The sequence below is a fragment of the Callorhinus ursinus genome, unplaced genomic scaffold, assembly GCF_003265705.2.
Source record: "Callorhinus ursinus isolate GAN/ISIS: 27379988/994484 unplaced genomic scaffold, GSC_fseal_2.0 scaffold65, whole genome shotgun sequence".
Lineage (NCBI taxonomy): Eukaryota > Metazoa > Chordata > Mammalia > Carnivora > Otariidae > Callorhinus > Callorhinus ursinus.
The window spans coordinates 324,839-333,717 of NW_027397127.1; positions in this window are offsets into that span (position 1 = coordinate 324,839).

Sequence of the window (8,879 nt, forward strand, 5' to 3'; positions counted from 1 at the left end):
ACTGCTTAATGGCTATGGGGTTTTATTTTGGAGTGATGGAAATGTTTTGGCACTAGATATATGTCACTGAATTGTTCACTTTAAAAAGATTCATTCTGGGGGCGCCTGGGTGGCTCAGTCGTTAAGCATCAAACTCTGGATTTCAGCTCAGGTCATGATCCTAGGGTCATGAGATCGAGCCCCGCATTGGGTTCTGCACTGGGTGTGGAGCCTGCTTAAGATTTTAAGATTCTCAGGGTGCCTGGGTGGCTCAGTCATTAAGCATCCAGCTTTGGCTCAGGTCATGATCCCGGGGTCCTGGGATCGAGCCCCACATCGGGCTCCCTGCTCGGCGGGAAGCCTGCTTCTCCCTCTCCCACTCCCCCTGCTTGTGTTCCCTCTCTCGCTGTGTCTCTCTCTGTCAAATAAATAAATAAATAAAATCTTCAAAAAACAAAAAAGAATCTCTCTCTCCCTCTGCCCCTCCCCCCCACTTGCACTGCACACCTGTGCTCTCTCTAAAAAAAATAAAAATAAAAATAAAATAAAATGGTTAATTCTATATTAATTTCACCTCAAGGAAGAAAACAGAGAGCCATTTGGAGCTGGCTCTAGCTCACCAGTGCCTGAAAACTTTGTTCCTCTGAAGTCAGGAAGATCCCACAGCTCACCTTCTGACACCCTCATGCCACCACCTGGGCCATGACCAGCAACTTGAATGGAAAGGGGGTGAACCCTGAAGGGTAAACCCTGAAGTCTAATAATATTTCAAATGTATCCTTCCATCACCTCTCTGTCTACCTTCCTACTCACATTTATTATCTTGCTTCTCACAACAATTTTATCTATGGGGAGATTGAGAACTAGGAATAACCTGACCAAGATCACACACACCTAGGAAGTGCCAGAGATGGGATTTAAACTTTGGTCTACCCCAGCCTCTGCTCTTATACTCCAATGGAAGCTGAGGGTAGCCAGGGGAGGGGTACAAAGCCATGTTCCTTGGGTACCCCCAGGTCATGGGGAGACCTCAACAGTGAGTATGTCTTCTTGCCAAAGACTTCAGTCCCATTCCAGAACGGGTGGCCCTAGGCCTTCTGAGGAACTATGGGGCTGTACGGCTGCTTAGCTGTAAGGAATGATATGGCCAGGGGGCGCCTGGGCGGCACAGTTGGTTGAGCTCTGGACTCTTGGTTTCGGCTTAGGTCATGATCTCAGGGGGAGGGATCAGCATTGGGCTCCATGCTGGGCACGTAGTCTGCTTGAGATTCTCTCTCTTTCTCTCTCCCTGTCCCTCTTGCTTGTGCTCTCTCTCCCTCTCTCTCTCTTATAAATAAATAGATAAATCTAAACAAAAAAAAATGAAAGGATAAGGCCAGGACCATGGGGCTTCTTCTGATCTGAGGCTTCCTTTGGCATCTTTTTTCAGAAAATTCAAAGAGAAACTTAAATATTTCAGGTTTTGTAGGAAGCCAAGGTATGTACTGCTTCTAGGGGCCTAAAAGACCATCTTTTCTAAAGACCTCACCAGATGAAGAAAGTGAAGCTTCTAGAAGAGGAGTGACTTGTCTAATATCACATAGCCGGTTCAGTCAAGAACCAAGACTAGATAAGGAAGTAACTGGAAGAAGTTTGCCCTCCTCCCCCACCTCGCCATTTTCCACTCTTCTTTTTCTTGTATTCCTTGTTCAGTTCTCCAATCTGGATGTGCTTCAATAAGAGACTATCTACTACACTTATCCAAACCAAGGTATAATAAAGAACATTCTTTTTTTAAAAAAAACTTTTTATTATAGGGGCATCTGGGTGGCTCAGTCAGTTAAGCATCCGACTCTTGATTTGACTCAGGTCAGGATCTCAGGGTTGTGAGATTGAGCCCTGAGTTGGGGTCCGCACTCAACACAGAGTCTGCTTGAGATTCTCTCTCTCCCTCTCCCTTTGCCCTTCCCCCCACTCAAGCATGTGCACCCTCTCTAAATAAATAAAGATAAAATCTTTAGAAAACCTTTTGATTATAGAACATTCATGCATTTTACTTATTTACAAATTACATATAATTATATTTTCCTTGTTCATTTATTGCTAGCATATGTTAAAGCAAGTCCTAGATGGCAAGGTATATATTCTTTTTTTATTAAGTATTTTTATTTATCTATTTTTGAGAGAGAGAGAGAGAGAGAGAGGAAATGAGCTGGGGTAGGGGCAGAGAGAGAAGCAGTCTCCCTGCTGAGCAGGGAGCCCAACAGGGGACTCAGTCCCAGGACCCTGGGATCATGACCTGAGCTGAAGGCAGATGCTTAACCAACTGAGCCACCCAGGCGCCCTAGATGGCAAGGTATATATTCTTAAAGAAAAGCAGTATGATACAGTAAAACACAAACAGAAAGCTACCCCGGACTGCAGGTAGAGGACCTAGGCCTTGCTTAGCTCTTAGCTGTGCCGCTAACTGGCTATACGATCATGGGAAAGTTGTACAAGCCCTTAGCCTCAGACTTCTTTCCCTAAAAGAAAAAAAAAAAAAAAAAAACAGAAACAAAAACCCAGATTTCGTGACTTTATAACATTCACATTCTGCGACTATTTGAATTCCTCTCAGGATAACTAATTTTGAAAGAAGACAAGTGTTTCCTGTACCTCAGTTCTCTGGCAAAGGAAAGTGATTTGGGGAAGAAATAGAGTCGTGAGGCAGGGAGAGTGAGTAAGGGTTCAGAGGTTACTCTTTGAAGGCAGCTACCACAGAAGGCTTTTCTTCACTACCACACCTGTCAAGTGTGGCTCTGGGAAGTGCAAAATTATGCCACCATTCCTCTTTACTAGTGGACTTTCAGGATTCAGTGTTTAAATAGCCTAAGATTGCGTCTGCCTCCTTGTCAGCACCAGCCCAGGGCATTGGGAGGGCATCATTGGGACCCAGAGTTCGGGACGCTGGAGGGGGCCTCGGAGTGTCCCCGTTCATGGTGATTTGGCTGTGTCTTAATAGCAGCTTATACAGTTCATCAAAGCAGCATATTCCTGAATTGTCGATGGGCACAATTTCTGAAATTATTTTTTCTTTAAGATTTTATCTATTTGAAGAGAGAGCGAAAGAGAGCACAAGCAGGGGAAGAGGCAGAGGGAGAGGGAGAAGCAGGCTCCCCGCCCAGCAGGGAGCCCTACACGTGGGCTTGATCCCAGGACCCCAGGATCATGACCTGAGCCAAAGGCAGACGCTTGAACTGACTGAGCCACCCAGGCGCCCCTGAAATTATTTTAATGAGGATATCATGAACAAAATGAAACCGAGGGAAATTTTATTATTGTTCCATACATGCATTAGCAAAGAAGTAAATCTCACTCACATGTTAGTTTAGCCAAATATTTTGGGGTCAGTGAAAGGGGAGTTTGAGGAAATTAGCTTTTAAAGAATTTAACAGATCGTACCTGCACGCTTTGTGGCTTTGACTGTAACTGAAATCTGCTGGGTGTGACCACGTATTTCTGACCATTAAAAAGGCCAGTTGATCTGGGTCAGGGTTCTAGTTCTGCAGATGGTGCCACCAGGGAAACTGGGTCCAGGGCATGTGGGGTCTGTACTGCCTCTAACGACTGCATGTTAAACTAGTTATTTCAAAATAAAATGTTTTGGGGCACCTGGGTGGCTCAGTCGGTGAAGTGTCTGCCTTCGGCTCAGGTCATGATCTCAGGGTCCTGAGATTGAGCCCCACATCTGGTTCCCTGCTCCGCAGGAAGCCTGCTTCTCCCTCTCCCACTCCCCCTGCCTCTGTTCCCTCTCTCGCTGTCTCTCTCTCTGTCAAATAAATAAATAAAATCTTAAAAAAAATTTTTTTTTTAAATAAAATGTTTCGGGGCGCCTGGGTGGCTCAGTTGGTTAAGCGACTGCCTTCAGCTCAGGTCATGATCCCAGGGTCCTGGGATCGAGCCCCGCATCGGGCTCCCTGCTCGGCGGGAAGCCTGCTTCTCCCTCTCCCACTCCGCCTGCTTGTGTTCCCTCTCTCACTGTCTCTCTCTCTCTCTCTCTCTCTGTCAATTAAATAAATAAAATCTTTAAAAAAAAATAAAATAAATAAATAAATAAATAAAATGTTTCATCAGAAAATAAATAGCCTGAAGATCATCCGTCTGAATTAAGCTGGGAAACTGCTTTGAGGCTGTTTTTTAGCTTCAAACAAATGTCCATTTTCTGAAGTATCCCAACACTCCACAACTTGTTTAACCAGAAAGTATCTTTCTTCTTCCCTCCCCTCCCCTTCCCCTCCCCTCCTCACCCCTTCCCGTTCCTTCCTCCTTCCTTTTTGTTCTTTTAACCGGGGTTTGCAGGTTAGTAGAAGGCTCTATTTTAGAAGTTGAATGCTGCCATCCGCTGGCTGAACAAGGAAATCTTTCTTCCCGACCCACAGCAAACAAAAACCCCCCACACAACCAGGTGCACAATCCAAAAAGCAACTTAAATACTTTTATGTCTTCTTATTTCACTCACAAACGGATGTACTTTTTTCTGATATAAGTAAAATGTGATCATTTCCGAAAATGTGTGAAGTCTGGAAAGGTAGGTGTGGGAAAACACCAATTTCCTATAGTTCCCAAATTCTGACGCATGATGGAGCCTTTTCCCCAATCTTTGTTTAATGCTTTTTTTTTTTTTTTTTGGTAACACTCTGAACTTCAGTCAACAAATATTGATTAGCACCTTCTATATACTAGGCACTTTGTTATTCACTGGAGACTAAAACAGTGAAGAAAAAAAAATCAAGGACGTCCCTGCCCTCATAATGCTTACATTCAAGGGCAGGGGCAACAACCAACAAATGAAGATAGCATGAAATATTATAGAATGATAAATGCTGTAAAGAAAGGGGGCACCTGAGTGGCTCAGTCCATTAAGCGTCTGTCTTCGGCTTAGGTCATGATCCCAGGGTCCTGGGATCCGGTCTCGCTGTAGGGCTCCCTGCTGAGCAGGGAGTCGGCTTCTCCCTCTACCTCTACCCCTCCCCCTGCTTGTGCTCTCTCTCCCTCTGACAAATAAATAAAATAAAATAAATCTTTTAAAAAATGCTGTAAAGAAAAAGAAAGCATGATAAAGGGACAGTGATTGCAGTACTATTTTAGGTAGGGTGCTCATGGACAGTCTCTGAGGTGGTAGAAGTGATATTTGTCTTAGGTTTTTTGGTTTTTGTTTTGTTTTTTACAAACCGTCGTGTTGACAGCTGACTTTCAATAGATCGCAAGGGAGCTGCTCTACTCCCTACAAAACCCCCGACCCAGAAGCAGGTTGTCTACGAATGGTTTGGCACCAGGTTCCGAACCAACAAACGAATGAATGAACAAACATGAGTTGTGCAACAGGTGACAGGAGAGGGGCGGGTGAGAAGTGATATTTGTTTTTTTTTTTCTTTTTAATTTAATTTTATTCTGTTATGTTAGTCATCACAAATTACATCATTAGTTTTTGATGTAGTGTTCCATGATTCATTGTTTGTGCATAACACCCAGTGCTCCATGCAGAACGTGCCCTCCTTAATACCCATCACCAGGCTAACCCATCCCCCCACCCGCCTCCCCTCTAGAACCCTCAGTTTGTTTCTCAGAGTCCATAGTCTCTCATGGTTCGTCTCCCCCTCTGATTCCCCCCCTTCATTTATCCCTTCCTACTATCTTTTTTTTTTTAACATATAATGTATTATTTTTTTCAGAGGTACAGGTCTGTGATTCATCAGTCTTACACAATTCAAAGCACTCACCATAGCACATACCCTCCCCAATGTCCATCCCCTAACCACCCCATCCCTTCCACCCCCCACCACTCCAGCAACTCTCAGTTTGTTTCCTGACATTAAGAATTCCTCTTATCAGTGAGATCATATGATAATTGTCTTTCTCTGATTGACTTATTTTGCTTAGCATAATACCCTCTAGTTCCATCCATGTCATTGCAAATGGCAAGGTTTGGGGGGGGGGTTAGGGCTGCATAATATTCCATTGTGTATATATACCACATCTTTATCCATTCATCTGTTGATGGACACCTTGGCTCTTTCCATAGTTTAGCTATTCTGGACATTGTTGCTATCAACATTGGGGTGCAGGTGCCCCTTCGGATCACTACATTTGTATCTTTGGGGTAAATACCCAGTAGTGCAATTGCTGGGTCATAGGGTAGCTCTATTTTCAACTTTTTGAGGAACCTCCATACTGTTTTCCAGAGTGGCTGCACCAGCTTGCATTCCCACCAACAGTGTAGGAGGGTTCCCCTTTTCTCTGCATCCCCGCCAACATCGGTCGTTTTCTGACTTGTTAATTTTAGCCATTCTGACTGGTGTGAGGTGGTATCTCACTGAGGTTTTGATTTATATTTCCCTGATGCCCAGTGATGTTGAACATTTCTTTATGTGTCTGTTGGCCATTTGGATGCCTTCTTTGCAGAAATGTCTGTTTATGTCTTCTGCCCATTTCTTGACTGGATTATTTGTTCTCTGTTGAGTTTCATAAGTTCTTTATAGACTTTGGATACTAGCCCTTTATCTGTCATTTGCAAATATCTTCTCCCATTCCGTCGGTTGTCTTTTGGTTTTGTGGACTGTTTCCTTTGCTGTGCAAAAGCTTTTTATCTTGATGAAGTCCCAATAGTTCATTTTGGCCCTTGCTTCCCTTGCCTTTGGTGATGTTTCTAGGAAGAAGTTGCTGCGGCTGAGGTCAAAGAGGTTGCTGCCTGTGTTCTCCTCTAGGATTTTGATGGATTCCTGTCTCACATTTAGGTCTTTCATCCATTTTGAGTCTATTTTTGCGTGTGGTGTAAGGAAATGGTCCAGTTTCATTGTTCTGCATGTGGCTGTCCAGTTTCCCCAACACCATTTGTTGAAGAGACTGTTTTCCACGGGACATTCTTTCCTACTTTGTCAAAGATTAGTTGACCATAGAGTTGAGGGTCCATTTCTGGGCTCTCTACTCTTTTCCAGTGATCTATGTGTCTGTTTTTGTGCCAGTACCATACTGTCTTGATGATGACAGCTTTGCAACAGAGCTTGAAGTCCGGAATTGTGATGCCCCCAGCTTTGCTTTTCTTTTTCAACATTGCTCTGGCTATTCGGGGTCTTTTCTGGTTCCATACAAATTTTAGGATTATTTGTTCCATTTCTTTGAAAAAAGTGCATGGCATTTTGATAAAGATTGCATTAAATGTGTAGATTGCTCTAGGTAGCATAGACATTTTCACAATATTTGTTCTTCCAATCCATGAGCATGGAACGTTTTTCCATTTCTTTGTGTCTTCCTCAATTTCTTTCATGAGTAGTCTATAGTTTTCTGAGTACCAATTCTTTGCCTCTTTGGTTAGATTAATTCCCTAGGTATCTTATGGTTTGGGTGCAATTGTAAATGGGATCGACTCCTTAATTTCTCCTTCTTCTGTCTTGTTGTTGATGTATAGGAATGCCCCTGATTTCTGTGCATTGATTTTATATCCTGCCACTTTACTGAATTCCTGTATGAGTTCTAGCAGTTTTGGGGGGGCGTTCCTTGGGTTTTCCACATAAAAGTATCATCTGCAAAGAGTGAGAGTTTGACTTTTTCACCAATTCGGATGCCTCTTACTTCTTTTTGTTGTCTGATTGCTGTGGCTAGGACTTCTAATACTATGTTGAATAGCAGTGGTGATGGTGGACATCCCTGCCGCGTTCCTGACCTTAGGGGGAAAGCTCTCAGTTTTTCCCCATTGAGAATGATATTCGCTGTGGGTTTTTCATAGATGGCTTTTATGATATTGAGGTATGTACCGTCTATCCCTACGCTCTGAAGAGTTTTGATCAAGAAAGGATGCTGTACTTTGTCAAATGCTGTTTCTGCATCCATTCAGAGTATCATATGGTTCTTGTTCTTTCTTTTATTAATGTATTGTATCACATTGATTGATTTGCAGATGTTGAACCAACCTTGCAGCCCGGGGATAAATCCCACTTGGTCATGGTGAATAATCCTTTTAATGTACTGTTGGATCCTATTGGCTAATATTTTGGCGAGAACTTTTACATCCATGTTCCTCAGGGATATTGGTCTGTAGTTCTCCTTTTTGATGGGGTCTTTGTCTGGTTTGGGGATCAAGGTAATGCTGGCCTCATACAATGAGTTTGGAAGTTTTCCTTCCATTTCTATTTTCTGGAACAGTGTCAGAAGAATAGGTATTAATTCTTCTTTAAATGTTTGGTAGTGTTTCCCTGGTAAGTCATCTGGCCCTGGGCTCTTGTTTGTTGGGAGATTTTTGATGACTGCTTCAATTTCCTTACTGGTTATGGGTCTGTTCAGGTTTTTTATTTCTTCCTGGTTCAGTTTTGGTAGTTTATATGTCTCGAGGAATGCATCCATTTCTTCCAGATTGTCTAATTTGCTGGCATGTGGTTCCTCATAATATGTTCCTATAAGTGTTTGTATTTCTTTGGTGTTCCTTGTGATCTCTCCTCTTTCATTCATGATTTTATTTATTTGGGTCTTTTCTCTTTTCTTTTTGATAAGTCTGGCCAGGGGTTTATCAATCGTATTAATTCTTTCAAAGAACCAGCTCCTAGTTTCGTTGATCTGTTCTACTGTTCTTTTGGTTTCTAGTTCATTGATTTCTGCTCTGCTCTTTATTATTTCTCTTCTCCTGCTGGGTTTAGGCTTTATTTGCTGTTCTTTCTCCAGCTCCTTTAGGTTGTGTATTTGAGAACTTTCCTGTTTCTTGAGAAAGGCTTCTATTGCTATATACTTTCCTCTTAGGACCGCCTTTGCTGCATCCCAAAGATTTCAAACAGCTGTGTTTTCATTTTCATTTGTTTCCATGAATTTTTTAAATTCTTCTTTAATTTCCTGGTTGACCCATTCATTCTTTTTAGCACTGTGGTCCAAAATATGCAGGGAATGATCCCAATCTT